Below are 15,956 nucleotides of genomic sequence, written 5' to 3' on the forward strand. Positions count from 1 at the left end.
CCGTGCATCTCAACCCCACTCCACCAAGCGCTCAGTGCCGCAGCCTGCAACCTCTGAGCGCTACAAAACCCCACCTTCTATCACTACATTGAGTCTGTATCCACACACACACTAAGAAAGGCGACAGAAGAAGGGGATGCGGGGGCTGGGAGGGGGCCCTTCCCACGGGACGCGCGGATTGAGGGAGCCCTTCCCACGGGGCCCGCGGGTGGAGAGTCAGCCTCACAGGTGGGGTGACCAGACGTCCCGGATTTGCCCCGACAGTCCCAGCTTTTCACCAGCTGTCCTGGCAGATTTTTGTAATTTTGGCTCATGTCCCGTGTTTTAAAGGGGGTCGACTGAAACCAGTGAGACGTGAGGTTGGGTGTTCTAAAGCTGTGCTAGTTAGCAGCTGTTAAAAGGAAGCAATTTAATGAACAGGTATGCGGCTGGTTTTAAAATTACATTTTATTTTTTCTTCGTGCTTCTGTGTTCCAATGTTGTTGATAAGAGTTGTCAATCTGCGCAGCATTGTTGATGTAAAATTGAAGTCCTATTTTTGCAAAATGTCCCGGTTTTTGATTCTGAAGATCTGGTCACCCACCCACAGGCCTTCTCTGGTGGGGGGCACCAGTCATCGAGCTGGCACCGCCCAGCACTGATGCATCGCTGCCCCTGTGGGGGGGGGTATCACCCACCCACGGGCCTTCTCTGGTGGGGGCACCAGTCCTCGAGCTGGGACCGCCCAGGCACTGATGCATCGCTGCCCCTGTGGCTCTATTCTTGCACCCACTTTGTTCAATCTCTACTTAGAACCACTGGGAAACCTCCTAAGCAAATCCGGGATTCACTACCATCTCTATGCAGACGACACTCAACTCTACCTCAAGGTTGCCTCCACTCATGATCTCTCCTTCCTAAGCTCTACTCTTGACTCCATTCAAAACTGGATGTCAACTCATCAATTGATTCTGAATCCCTCCAAAACTGAATTCCTCCTCTTCTCCTCCTCACTCTCTCCTCCCCCGGTTCAATCATGGATGGATCAGATGAATCTACTAAACAATGAACCCATCATTGTTGACAGCGCAAAATCCCTTGGTGTCATACTAGACAAAAAACTCAATCTAACTCCCCACATCAATTCTATTGCAAAATCTGCTCGATACCAACTGCGCCTTCTTTGGGGAATCCGTCGCTTCTTCCTGGAGCAGGACCTTATAACCCTGGTACAATCGCTGGTCCTCTCCAGACTGGACTACTGCAATTCTCTTCTTACTGGCCTCCCCAAATCTCACCTGTCTCCACTTAAGTCTGTTTTCCACTCAGCAGCTCGGTTCATCTATGGGGCCAAAAGAAGCGACCACATCACACCGATGTTATCCACCCTTCGCTGGCTTCCCTTCGAGGCTAGAGCTATCTACAAGACCGCTGGTATCACCCACAAAGCCTTGCACTCCTCCTCTCCCCGCTACCTGGCGAATAAACTGAAACTCTCTGGAGGCTCGAGACATCACGCAATGCGGAGAATCTTCTACTTGAACCTCCCACTTTCAAGAAGGAAAGAACGATGGCCCAATCCTTCTCAGGCAACGCGGTGAGAATCTGGAACTCTTTACCGCCTCAGCTCCGGACCACTGCCCCCTCCCAGGCCTTCAAAAGGGACCTCAAAGTTCTCCTCCTCCAGAGACACCTCCAAAAGTAATTCACGTCCTCTTTGTTATTTGAAGGAAGACTTCCCACTACTGAAAACTCTACTCTCCATGACCATGGTAGTGCTTTCCCCGTGTGTTCTTGTGGTTGGAATGCCTGCCTTTTTATGCAGTATTTTCCATGTACTTGTGTTTGGTGCCCTTTTGTAACATGCACACACCACTTTGCCCTTGTAACACACGGTTTGCTACCTGCCTTAGATACTTGCACAAGGGCCTCCTTTGCCTATTTAACGCCTGTTCTTGTGCCTGAGTGTCTAGCTCTTATTGCAGTATTATACCTCTAACTATACCTTGTTTTCTCTTATAACCGCACACTTGTCACTTTTTCCTCTTGTGCACTCTTTACTACCTCATGTGTTTTCTTTGCTCACAATTGTCACTTTTACCGTATGTAATGTAACGTCTACTTTTGTAATCGGTTCCTGTGTAGTGTTCTCATCATGTTTCACTTGTGTTCCTATTGTGAAGCGCTCTGACGCCTTCGGGTAAAGTCCGCGCTATATAAAAATGCATAAATAAATAAATAAATAAAGGGTATGGAATCTTCTTTCATACCTCCCCCCCCCCACCTCGCATGGCACCTCCCCCATCCCGAGCCCTCCATCTCCCTCCCCTCTGTATGAGAGGGGGCCCCCTCCTCCCACCAGCCACAATCCTGTGCTTAAACTCTATGGCGGGGCTGACCCCAGTGTCCTGCTGGCCGTCCCTTCCCGCCCTCACGCCCCCGCCCCCGCCCGCTCCAGGCCGGGTCTGCTGTGGGGGGTGGGGGGGGGCCAGTAAGGCGCCCGGTCCAGCCACATCCCCCTCCCTTGGGGGAGGGACGCGACCAAGGGACATAGCAGACAGTCATTAACATCAATTATCCATCGGGTGGGGGTGACCAGAGGGTGTTTTGGGACTGCCCCTACCCCCGCCCCACCCCCCGCTGACCACTCCCCCTGGAAGACCCACTTCTGACGTCATTGGTAATGGCGGGCGATCACATAAGTCCTGGATGCCAGACCCGGGCAGGCGAGTCATTTTTAGCCCGGAGTGCGGTGTGAAGTGAGCGCGCCGTGTGATCTGCTGCAGGTGAGCTGTGTGAGGTGAACCGTGTGATCTGCTGCAGGTGAGCGCGCCATGTGATCTGCGGCAGGTGAGTTGTGTGAGGTGAGCCGTGTGATCTGCTGCAGGTGAGTTGTGGGGGGGCACTCAAATTCTTTTCACCCGGGGGTGCTCTGCTTGTACTTGGTGCAGTTTTCAGCCGCGTGTTCCAGCCGGAGTGTGATGTTTTTAATAATATCCGCGCCGCTGGGTCCATAAAGCCTGTTCTAATTGTAGTTGAACAGACAGTCCGTCCTGGAGCGAGGCTTGCTTTTTTAACCCTCCTCTCCAGGGCCTTGTCTCTGATCCGGTGCTTGTAGCGCCTCGAGCCCTGTGAGTTCAGTTCAAGAGTATTATTGAAGAGTGACATTCCCAATCTCCCTCGGGTGTCTAGAAACAATTTATGTTAAAAAATATCACTGCGCAGACGGTCACTCCTGTTGAGTACTAGGGTTGAAATGGAAAAGTGGCCCCCAGAGCCCCCAAAGAGTGTGGCCCTGGTACACCGCGTGATAAAGTTAGGGGCAGTGTCATTGGCGTGTTTACATAGACCTTAGCTTAGAAATGCACAGCACCTATAGAAATACAGTGCAGCGAAAGTAGAGTAAAAATAAAGGTACATTGGATTGTTTGATGTTAAATGTTTATCACCATGGCTGTAATGTTGGGGTTGGTTTTGTCATTAAGCATCAGAGACCTGAGGGTGATGGGCGACCCTGCTCCCACTCAGAGCGTATATTGGATGTACCTTACTCCCACTCGGAGTACATATTGGATGTATCCTACTCCCACTCGGAGCACATATTGGGTGTACCCTACTCCCACTCAGAGCGTATATTGGTTGTACCCTACTCCCACTCGGGGCACATATTGGATGTACCCTACTCCCACTCGGAGCACATATTGGATGAACCTTACTCCCACTCGGAGTACATATTGGATGTATCCTACTCCCACTCGGAGTACATATTGGATGTATCCTACTCCCACTCGGAGCACATATTGGATGTACCCTGCTCCCACTCGGAGCACATATTGGTGTACCCTACTCCCACTCTGAGCACATATCAGTGTACCCTACTCCCACTCTGAGCACATATCGGTGTACCCTACTCCCACTCTGAGCACATATCGGTGTACCCTACTCCCACTCTGAGCACATATCGGTGTACCCTTACTCCCACTCTGAGCACATATTCGTGTACTCTACTCCCACTCGGAGGACATATCGGTGTACCTTACTCCCACTCGGAGCACATATTGGATGTTCCATACTCCCACTCGGAGTACATATTAGATATACCCTGCTCCCGCTCGGAGTACCTTTTTTTTTAGTTTTATATAGCGCGAACTAGACCAGAGACATCGGGTATCAGCGAACTTTACATGAGCACCAGTTTTGTTACAGAAAGACATATTCATTTTTTGGTAGGCATGGTGTGAGAAGTTGGCCTGATAGGTGATGTTTCCAATTCTGGAACCACCTGTTATCAGACCAAACAATCCCTTATGGTGTCTGGTTGTAAGTCAACCTTATTAGCCAAGCTATCCTAGGGGTAGCATGGACTAAGCAGCCTAAAGGCTTAACTTAAGAGGTCGTGTTAAGCGAGCTGTTTTACCACATACAATCCTGTAATATCAAATGAAAGGACACCACACAAGTATATATTATAAAAATATATGTATTTATTACTAAAAACAATCCCCAGTATTCTTTATGAATAAAGGGGCACAAGCGTTAAATCAAAAGCACTGTTTAAATATACAAAGTTGCACAATTATGGATGAGGGCAGGGGGCCACTCAAACCATATACTAAACAAGTGGTATAAGAGATGCCACTCGAGCAGTGGTTAGGCCTAGGGCCTAGGGAATCGCTGGGAGCAGTCAGGACAAGCAATGCTGAAGTCGGGAATGGCCCTCGGGATTCGGGAGATGTGCGGAAAGCGCACGCATGCACCAATGTTAACCAATGGTGCGTAAAAGTTGTAAAGTTAAAGTTTAAGGACACTTCCGCTGAACCTAGAGGAACAAAACTTAACACACAGACCCTAGAGGTGTGCACCAGTGTGGGAACACCGGCGGAGCAAAGTTACCTCACCCACAGGAAGTGGGTGCACAGGGTCGAAGATGCGTCGGGTTTTGACACGCAGGCTCTTGGTGCTTGAAGCTGAAAGGGCTGCAGGCGGGTTAAAGATGAAGTGTCCGGTGGAGTCCAAGGGTGGACTCAAGTCGAAGGGTACCTGAAAGCAGAGGGGACAGAGTCTGGGTCACTCAGCAGTGACCAGGGTGGAACCAGGACGGAACCAGGCAATGTCGGGCGCAATCAGGTGGTCGTCGAGGAGCTTCTCTCCGCTGTCACGTGGGCTCTGGGGCATCTGCGACGTCCAGGAGCAGGTCACGATCTGTCCCACGCAGGCTCTCACCGTCGGTGCAGTCGGCTTCAAGTTTGGAGCAAACAACACTTGGCAAGAGCAATCCACGCGGGATCGGAAGATTGCTTCTCACTCAGACCAGGAAGGTCAGAGTCGGGGCTCCTTTTCAGGGGAGCTGGTGTGGATCTGGAGCAACCAGATTCACGAGTCTTCTTTGTAGTTTCGTCGGCACAGGGACCACTAGCCGGCTGGCAAGTGACCGGGCCAACGCGTTGAGCCAAATGGAGCAGAAGGGCCCCACGCAGCACTCGTCGAGTGTGGAGGGCTGAACTTCGGCTCAGGAGTAGCTCAGGGTGGGGGCTTCTCAAACCCCGGTGCACAGCTTCGAGGGTCACTCGTGGGCTGCACGGTCAGCGTCTCGTGGTCAATTCGAGATGGCGTGCCCCACGCTTCCGGTCGCCTCCACGGGTCTCAGCTTTGCAGGGACTGTGGATCGGGCTGTTGGAAGGCAGGCAGGCTTGATCTTGTCGATCTCAGTCGCTCGAGTTCCGGCGGGAACTGCAACTAAGTAGACGTCGAGGGCTGGACGGTGCCTGCTGCTGCAGGGTGGTCACTCCTTGACCACAAGGGAGATTCTTCGGGCTTCCACGTTGAGATGGAGGTCCAAGGGTCCAGAGTTTCGTTTCTAATGTTTCTTCCAGGAAATCTGATGTGCATGGGCACTGCTCCCACTCTTATTCGAATCTGGGGGGCGTGATTACCTGCTAGGTCCCCCCCTATGGGTGGGACCCAGGAAGTGGGTGGATACACCCCCTTCCTTTGATCCAGGCCGCCCTGGCACGAGGGCTGGAGTGCCCCAGAACCGGTTTGGCCGGATTATGCAAGGGGCAGCCTTGTGCGCCCCAAGCAGTGTCTGGTTTCTTTCAAACCTCCCTGCTACAATCCACTATCTCCTGTCTGGAGGGCGGTGACACCCTCCTGTGGCAGGAAACCCTTTGTCCAGGACCCATTTGGTCGAGTTTCGGTCAACTGCAGGGGTCCAGACATTTGTCTGTGGCAGAGGCATCCATTTTGTGGATCTTAAGGTCTTTGGAGAAATTAACCGCATTTAGGTAAAGCAACATGTCTTACCCCTCTAGAGGGGTGGAATGCTATCCCCGTCACCAGAACTGGCGAGGGGATAGTATTCCAAATCGTATGACACCTTACACGACATGTTTTGATAAAGCCAAACCAAAGTTGCTATTTAACCGCGAGGATTATAAGGCACTTAAGAGTATATGGTATGGCATTATCCTGAAACAGCTTAGGGAGTTGTTCCCGACAGCTGCAGACAGGCTCAGCTCATGCTAGAGCTCCATCTCACATAAAACCACGCACTCTGCCTCCAGGATTGATGAGGCCTTCTATAGGAGTGGCTCACAGGGTTACATGTGTTCAGATATAGGTTTAGATATAGGTATACTATATCCAAGCAAGGGGTGATTACACCACCTTACCCCAGCTGAGTGATCAGCCAGTTGTGTCAATTTAAGAACCAGCCAGGGGTGGCAAAAGATATGCTGCAGCCCCTGGTAGGCCTTGGTGGCCCCTATGCCCTGGGCACCTATAGTGCATTATACAGGGGCTGACAAGGAGTCCATTTCCAATTGGTATGTGCCTATAGCACATGTGTCAGTAATTTAGTGAGAGAACAGCAGGCTGGGGGTCTGATCAGCAGGCCCACAGCCTCAGTAGTCGAAAACCAGTGAAGCAAAAAGCAAAAATTTGGGGTGACCATAGGATAGCAGACCCTACTCTCCTACACAACCCCCCCCCAAACGCAGGGACATTAAACTAACCTTGACCAGATAAGTCTTCATGTTCTAAGTGGAAGTACCGGGAGAGACCATCTGCATTACCATGGTCAGTCCCTAGGCGGTGCTCCACTGTAAAGTCCATCCCCTGTAGGGAAATGGACCACCTGAGCAGTTTGGGATTTTCACCCTTCATCTGATTAAGTCATAAGAGGGGCTTATGGTCTGTCTGCACCAGGAAGTGAGTTCCAAACAAGTAGGACCTCAACTTCTTTAATGCCCAAACCACAGCAAAGGCCTCCCTCTCAATGGCTGACCAACGTTTCTCTCTGGGAGTCAGCCTCCTGCTAATGAAAGCAATAGGCTGGTCTTGACCATCTTGATTAAGTTGTGAGAGCACAGCTCCCACCCCCAACTCAGAAGCATCTGTCTGTACAATGAACTGTTTGGAGTAGTCAGGACTCTTCAGGATAGGTGCAGAGCACATGGCCTTCTTCAGGTCATCAAATGCCTTCTGACAGCTAACTGTCCACTGAACCTTTTTTGGCATCTTCTTGGATGTCAAGTCATTTAATGGTGTCACTATAGACCCATAGTTCTTCACAAACTTCCTGTAATACCCAGTCAGGCCCAAGAAGGCTCTGACTTGTGTCTGGGTAACTGGAGGAGCCCAGTCCTGTATGGCCTGGATTTTGCTCTCCAGTGGCTGAACCTGGCCTCCACCTACTAGGTGGCCCAGGTATACAACCTTACTCTGCCCTATCTGGCACTTAGTGGCCTTGATAGTTAGGCCTGCCTTCTGCAGGGCCTCCAAAACTCTCTTCAGGTGGATCAGGTGATCCTCCCAGGTGGAGCTAAAGACAGCAATATCATCTAGATATGCTGCGCAAAAGTCATCCAACCCAGTAAGGACTTGGTTCACCAACCTTTGGAAAGTGGCAGGTGCATTCTTCAAACCAAAGGGCATTACCACAAACTGATAATGTCCACTAGGGGTAGAGAATGCTGTCTTGGCTTTTGACTCCTCAGCTAGTCTGATTTGCCAGTAGCCAGCTGTCAGATCGAATGTGCTCAGAAACTTGGCAGAAGCCAATCTGTCAATGAGCTCATCTGCTCTTGGAATGGGGTGAGCATCTGTCCTAGTGACAGCATTGAGACCCCTGTAGTCCACGCAAAACCTCATTTCTCTCTTTCCATCTTGGGTATGAGGTTTTGGCACCAGGACTACTGGGCTGGCCCATGGGCTCTCTGATGGCTCAATCACTCCAAGCTCCAACATCTTTTGCACCTCAGCCTTGATGCAATCCCTGACATGGTCAGGTTGCCTGTAGATCTTATTCTTCACAGGCAGACTGTCACCAGTGTCCACTACATGGGTACACCAGTCAGTCTGGCTGGGTGTGAGTGAAAACAAATGCCTGTGGGCCTGCAAAACTTGTCTGCAGTCCATCTGTTGCTGGTCAGTGAGGCTGCCTGCCAAGGCTACTCTATCAACTGAACCATCATCAGGGTTCTGAGAAAGCAGGTCTGGGAGAGGGTCACTCTCTTCCTCCTGATCCCCATCTGTGGCCATGAGCAAGCTCATGTCCTCCCTGTCCACAAATGCTTTCAAGCGATTCACATGGATTACCCTGTGAGGGCTCCTGGGTGTTCCAAAGTCCACCAAGTAGGTGACTTCTCCCTTCTTCTCAATAATAGGATAGGGTCCACTCCATTTGTCTTGGAGTGCTGCTGGAGCCACTGGCTCCAGTACCCACACCTTCTGTCCTGGTTGGAACTCTACCAGTACAGCCTTTTGGTCATGCCAAGCTTTCTGTAATTCTTGGCTGGCCTCCAGGTTTTTGGATGCTCTTTCCATGTACTCAGCCATCCTGGAGCGGAGACCAAGTACATAGTCCACTATGTCTAGTTTGGGTTGTTTGAGAGGTAACTCCCATCCTTCTTTCACCAAACACAATGGACCTCTCACAGGGTGGCCAAACAAAAGTTCAAAAGGGCTGTAGCCAACCCCCTTCTGTGGGACCTCTCTGTAAGCAAAGAGCAGGCAGGGTAAAAGAATGTCCCATTTCCGCCTGAGCTTCTCTGGTAATCCTTTTATCATGCCTTTAAGGGTCTTGTTAAATCTCTCCACAAGCCCATTGCACTGTGGATGATATGGGGTGGTAAACTTATAGTTTACTCCACATTCCTTCCACATTGCTTTCAGATAGCTAGACATAAAATTCGTGTCCCTATCTGATAGTACCTCCTTAGGAAAGCCCACTCTTGAGAAAACTGCAATGAGGGCTTTTGCCACCACAGGTGCTGTGGTGGTCCTTAGGGGAATAGCCTCTGGATACCTGGTGGCATGATCCACTACCACCAGTATAAATCTGTTCCCAGATGCTGTTTGGGGGTCCATTGGACCCACAATATCAATTCCAACTCTCTCAAATGGGACCCCCACCACAGGTAGTGGTATTAGGGGGGCCTTTGTTGTGCCACCTGACTTACCACTGGCTTGGCAAGTGACACAGGAGCGACAAAACTCCTTGACATTTTCTGACATGTGAGGCCAGTGAAAGTGTGAAACAAGCCTGTCCCACGTCTTGTTCTGGCCTAAGTGTCCTGCAAGGGGAATATCATGGGCCAAGGTAAGAAGGAACCCCCTAAACTGCAGAGGTATAACCAACCTCCTGGTCATGCCAGGCTTGGGGTCTCTAGCCTCTGAGTAAAGGAGTCCATCATCCCAATACACAGTATGGGTACCTTGGGCATCCCCAGCAGCCTCAGCAGCAGCCTGCTGTCTGAGGGGTTCAAGGGAAGGGCAATCTAATTGAGCCTGCCTCAGGTCTGCCCTTGAGGGTCCCCCTGTCCCCAGAAACTCAACCTGGTCAGGTTCAAGCTCCTCAGAGACAGTCTCCTCTTGGACTGCAGAATCAGTTTCCTCTGAAACTTGATCCTCAACCTGGGGCAAGGTGGAAGGCTCAGCCTTTCCTCTCTTGCTCCTTCTCTTGTGTTGTGGTTGGTCTATTGTTCCAAGATCCACCACTGGTTCAGGAAGGCACTTCTTAGCCTGAGCCCTTGTCATGGCAAGGACATGCTCTGAAATCCCTAGCATTTCTGCATGAGTCCTGTACTCCACTTCTGACCATGCTGAGCTTTCCAGATCATTGCCTAACAGACAGTCTACTGGTAGGTCTGCACTCACCACAACTTTCTTTAGGCCATCAACTCCTCCCCAGGAGAAGTTCACCACTGCCACACTATGGGAAGTAGTGGAGTTGCTTGCATTGGTCACTAGGTAGGTCTCACCTAGTACAATCTGTCCAGGTTCCACAAAGCCAGGTGTCACCATTGTGACACTGGCACATGTGTCCCTGTAGGCTTGAGCCAGTTTCTCATTAATTAAGGGAGTCTGCCTGTATTTGCCCAGGTTACTGGGGCTTACTGCAGTGGGCAACTCAATGTCCACATCATACAGGAGAACTGATTGTGTAGGGATTCTGACTAGGCCAGATCCTACTTCAATACCCAGGGTCAACCCAGCTACACCCTTGGACTGTGTTCCACCACTGCTTACTGTACTTGGGGTTGCAGTTGCTTTAGGAGCTGGAGTGGTGGAGACTGGATTTGCCTTGGTGCACTCACTGCCCCAGTGTGAAACTGATTTGCAGGTATTACACCAAGGTGTCTTTGGACCTTTGTTCTTCTTCTTCTTGTTTCCATTTTGGGAACCACCCTCCTTACTATTAGTTTGGGGGCCTGAAGACTTCTGGTCTTTTTCTTTATCTTTCTGATTCTGATTACCACCCTTCTGGTCTGTTTTCTTCCGGTCACCACCTTGGTTCTGGGGTTTCTGCTTAATCCTTGTTCTGACCCATTTGTCCGCCTTCTTTCCCAATTCTTGGGGAGAGGTCAGATCAGAGTCAATAAGGTATTGATGCAACAGCTGGTTTGTGCAGTTATTAAGGATCTGTTCTCTCATCATAAGATTGTACAATCCTGTATAGTCTGAAACTTTACTTCCCTGCAACCAACCCTCCAAAGCCTTAGTGGCACATTCAACGAAATCAGTCCAGTCTTGAGTCTGTGCTTTTTGGGTGTCTCTGAACAACAACCTGTATTGCTCAGTGGTTAGGCCAAACCCTTCAATAAGAGCACTCTTCAAAACAGAGTAGTTTTTGGCATCCTCAGGTCTAACTGTGAGGAGCCTGTCCCTCCCTTTCTCAGAAAAGGAGTACCACAAAATTGCAGCCCACTGATCCTCAGGAACCTGCTGTACCATGCAGGCTCTCTCAAGAGCAGTCATCCATTTGTGGATGTCATCCCCTTCTTTAAAGGGGGCCACAATTTTTGTCAGGTTTCTATTGTCATAGCCCCTGTCTTTTTCTCTTGGAAAATTGCTGCCACCAGTGGCATCTAAGCCACTTAATTTCTGCTCTCTTGCCAAGGCAAGTTTAGCTTGAGCTAAGGTAAGTCTAGCTTGACTCAGGGCTACCTCCTCTCTCTCTATTTGGAGTTTGACAGCCCTCGTTCTAGCCCTATGCTCAGCTTTCTGAGAAGCAGTCATGCCTCTTTCTGATTCTCTGGAGGCACTAGAAATATGAGAGTCCCCTGAGGGAGATCTCACTCTTCTGTTGCCTGGGAGAATACCATGGTGGGTTCTGGGGAGGTGCTGGCCCTCTCCATTCCCCAGTAGGTCCAAGTTGGCCTGGCTAAGCCTGGCAACTGGAACCTGGCTACCCCTCTGATCCTGATCTTCTAAGTCCTCAACTTCTGAGTCCTCCTCCTCCTCTTCTTCTTCCTCATCTTCCTCCTGAGGGGGGTCAGTTACAGGGGGGTTCCCTCCATTTCCTGTTTCTAGGGAAGCTTCCTTTGCCCTTTCTAAGTCATCCTGCTCTAGGATGGCTACCAGGATTTGGCAGGTGGGGCTTCTGCCCCTTTTTAACCCTCTTGATTTGCACAAGGCAACCAAGTCCTTTCGGGTTAGTTTGTCGTAGCTGAAAGTTGCCTGGGTAAGGTCAACTGTCACAGGAGTAGACCCTGAGGCTTTTCCTGTGTCAGACATGACTACTAGTGAGGTGTAAGTGGTGCACTTACCTACACTAAGTGTTTTCCTACTGTACCTTGCTAGTGAGTTGTAGTCAGGGTGTGCTAATCCCTTTAATCTACAACTACTAAGTTCAGTAGAACTTAATATGCTAAGCTTTTGATTTATATGTACCTAGAGGTACTTGATGTGATCTTTCAATTTGATACAAAGATTGCAATGGTAAAACAACAGCAAGCTCAAATCCGCACCGCTGCTCACCAATGTGAGAAGTTGGCCTGATAGGTGATGTTTCCAATTCTGGAACCACCTGTTATCAGACCAAACAATCCCTTATGGTGTCTGGTTGTAAGTCAACCTTATTAGACAAGCTATCCTAGGGGTAGCATGGACTAAGCAGCCTAAAGGCTTAACTTAAGAGGTCGTGTTAAGCGAGCTGTTTTACCACATACAATCCTGTAATATCAAATGAAAGGACACCACACAAGTATATATTATAAAAATATATGTATTTATTACTAAAAACAATCCCCAGTATTCTTTATGAATAAAGGGGCACAAGCGTTAAATCAAAAGCACTGTTTAAACATACAAAGTTGCACAATTATGGATGAGGGCAGGGGGCCACTCAAACCATATACTAAACAAGTGGTATAAGAGATGCCACTCGAGCAGTGGTTAGGCCTAGGGCCTAGGGAATCGCTGGGAGCAGTCAGGACAAGCAATGCTGAAGTCGGGAATGGCCCTCGGGATTCGGGAGATGTGCGGAAAGCGCACGCATGCACCAATGTTAACCAATGGTGCGTAAAAGTTGTAAAGTTTAAGGACACTTCCGCTGAACCTAGAGGAACAAAACTTAACACACAGACCCTAGAGGTGTGCACCAGTGTGGGAACACCGGCGGAGCAAAGTTACCTCACCCAAAGGAAGTGGGTGCACAGGGTCGAAGATGCGTCGGGTTTTGACACGCAGGCTCTTGGTGCTTGAAGCTGAAAGGGCTGCAGGCGGGTTAAAGATGAAGTGTCCGGTGGAGTCCAAGGGTGGACTCAAGTCGAAGGGTACCTGAAAGCAGAGGGGACAGAGTCTGGGTCACTCAGCAGTGACCAGGGTGGAACCAGGACGGAACCAGGCAATGTCGGGCGCAATCAGGTGGTCGTCGAGGAGCTTCTCTCCGCTGTCACGTGGGCTCTGGGGCATCTGCGACGTCCAGGAGCAGGTCACGATCTGTCCCACGCAGGCTCTCACCGTCGGTGCAGTCGGCTTCAAGTTTGGAGCAAACAACACTTGGCAAGAGCAATCCACGCGGGATCGGAAGATTGCTTCTCACTCGGACCAGGAAGGTCAGAGTCGGGGCTCCTTTTCAGGGGAGCTGGTGTGGATCTGGAGCAACCAGATTCACGAGTCTTCTTTGTAGTTTCGTCGGCACAGGGACCACTAGCTGGCTGGCAAGTGACCGGGCCAACGCGTTGAGCCAAATGGAGCAGAAGGGCCCCACGCAGCACTCGTCGAGTGTGGAGGGCTGAACTTCGGCTCAGGAGTAGCTCAGGGTGGGGGCTTCTCAAACCCCGGTGCACAGCTTCGAGGGACACTCGTGGGCTGCACGGTCAGCGTCTCGTGGTCAATTCAAGATGGCGTGCCCCACGCTTCCGGTCGCCTCCACGGGTCTCAGCTTTGCAGGGACTGTGGATCGGGCTGTTGGAAGGCAGGCAGGCTTGATCTCGTCGATCTCAGTCGCTCGAGTTCCGGCGGGAACGGCAACTAAGTAGACGTCGAGGGCTGGATGGTGCCTGCTGCTGCAGGGTGGTCACTCCTTGACCACAAGGGAGATTCTTCGGGCTTCCACGTTGAGATGGAGGGCGAAGGGTCCAGAATTTCGTTTCAAATGTTTCTTCCAGGAAATCTGATGTGCATGGGCACTGCTCCCACTCTTATTCGAATCTGGGGGGCGTGATTACCTGCTAGGTCCCCCCCTATGGGTGGGACCCAGGAAGTGGGTGGATACACCCCCTTCCTTTGATCCAGGCCGCCCTGGCACGAGGGCTGGAGTGCCCCAGAACCGGTTTGGCCGGATTATGCAAGGGGCAGCCTTGTGCGCCCCAAGCAGTGTCTGGTTTCTTTCAAACCTCCCTGCTACAATCCACTATCTCCTGTCTGGAGGGCGGTGACACCCTCCTGTGACAGGAAACCCTTTGTCCAGGACCCATTTGGTCGAGTTTCGGTCAACTGCAGGGGTCCAGACATTTGTCTGTGGCAGAGGCATCCATTTTGTGGATCTTAAGGTCTTTGGAGAAATTAACCGCATTTAGGTAAAGCAACATGTCTTACCCCTCTAGAGGGGTGGAATGCTATCCCCGTCGCCAGAACTGGCGAGGGGATAGTATTCCAAATCGTATGACACCGTACACGACATGTTTTGATAAAGCCAAACCAACGTTGCTATTTAACCGCGAGGATTATAAGGCACTTAAGAGTATATGGTATGGCATTATCCTGAAACAGCTTAGGGAGTTGTTCCCGACAGCTGCAGACAGGCTCAGCTCATGCTAGAGCTCCATCTCACATAAAACCACGCACTCTGCCTCCAGGATTGATGAGGCCTTCTATAGGAGTGGCTCACAGGGTTACATGTGTTCAGATATAGGTTTAGATATAGGTATACTATATCCAAGCAAGGGGTGATTACACCACCTTACCCCAGCTGAGTGATCAGCCAGTTGTGTCAATTTAAGAACCAGCCAGGGGTGGCAAAAGATATGCTGCAGCCCCTGGTAGGCCTTGGTGGCCCCTATGCCCTGGGCACCTATAGTGCATTATACAGGGGCTGACAAGGAGTCCATTTCCAATTGGTATGTGCCTATAGCACATGTGTCAGTAATTTAGTGAGAGAACAGCAGGCTGGGGGTCTGATCAGCAGGCCCACAGCCTCAGTAGTCGAAAACCAGTGAAGCAAAAAGCAAAAATTTGGGGTGACCATAGGATAGCAGACCCTACTCTCCTACACATGGGGAGATTAAGTAATTTGCCCAGGATGTGGAGCGTCATTGCCGAGACTCGAACCCGTTTCTCCAACTTCTTGGTCTACCGCACTAGCCGTAAGGCTACATGCTCTCCCCATATTGGGTGCACCCTACTCCCACTCGGAGCCCATATTGGGTGCACCCTACTCCCACTCCGAGCCCATATTGGCTGCAACTTACTCCCACTCGGAGCGCACATTTTTTTAGAGATTTATATAGCGCGAACTAGATCAGAGACATTGGGTATCAGAGAGCTTTACATGAGCATCCGTTTTGTTACAGAAGGACACATTAATTTTTTTTTTTGGTAGCCATGGGGATATTAAGTGATTTGCCCAGCATCACAGGATGTGGAACGTCGTTGTCGAGACTCGAACCTGGTTCCCCAACTTCGAGGTAGACCGCACTAGCCGTAAGGCTACATGCTCTCCCCATATTGGGTGCACCCTACTCCCACTCGAAGCACATATTGGGTGCACCCTACTCCCACTCGGAGCACATATTGGGTGCACCCTACTCCCACTCGGAGCACATATTGGGTGCACCCTACTCCGACTCGGAGTACATATTGGGTGTACCCTACTCCCACTTGGAGCACATATTGGGTGCACCCTACTCCGACTCGGAGCACATATTGGGTGCACCCTACTCCCACTCGGAGCACATATTGGGTGTACCCTACTCCCACTCAGAGCACATATTGGGTGCACCCTACTCCCACTCGGAGTACATATTGGGTGTACCCTACTCCCACTCAGAGCACATATTGGGTGTACCCTACTCCGACTCGGAGCACATATTGGGTGCACCCTACTCCGACTCGGAGCACATATTGGGTGCACCCTACTCCCACTCGGAGCACATATTGGGTGCACCCTACTCCCACTCTGAGCACATATTGGGGTACCCTGCTCCCACTTGGAGTATATATTGGGTGCACCCTACTCCCACTCGGAGCAC

The 15,956-nt window shown here is 50.7% G+C and overlaps 1 protein-coding gene across 1 annotated transcript in view; it reads left to right on the plus strand.

Moving 5' to 3' along the window:
• Positions 1-2,645: 2,645 nt before the first annotated feature.
• The window catches only part of LOC144764032 (uncharacterized), a 94,912-nt gene continuing 81,601 nt past the window's right edge, over positions 2,646-15,956 (plus strand). Inside the window, exon 1 of the mRNA XM_078650171.1 lies at positions 2,646-2,765. The gene's annotated coding sequence lies outside the window, so the exon portion shown is untranslated. The remainder of the gene's footprint in view (positions 2,766-15,956) is intronic.

This window comes from Lissotriton helveticus, chromosome 6 (genome assembly GCF_964261635.1).
Source record: "Lissotriton helveticus chromosome 6, aLisHel1.1, whole genome shotgun sequence".
Lineage (NCBI taxonomy): Eukaryota > Metazoa > Chordata > Amphibia > Caudata > Salamandridae > Lissotriton > Lissotriton helveticus.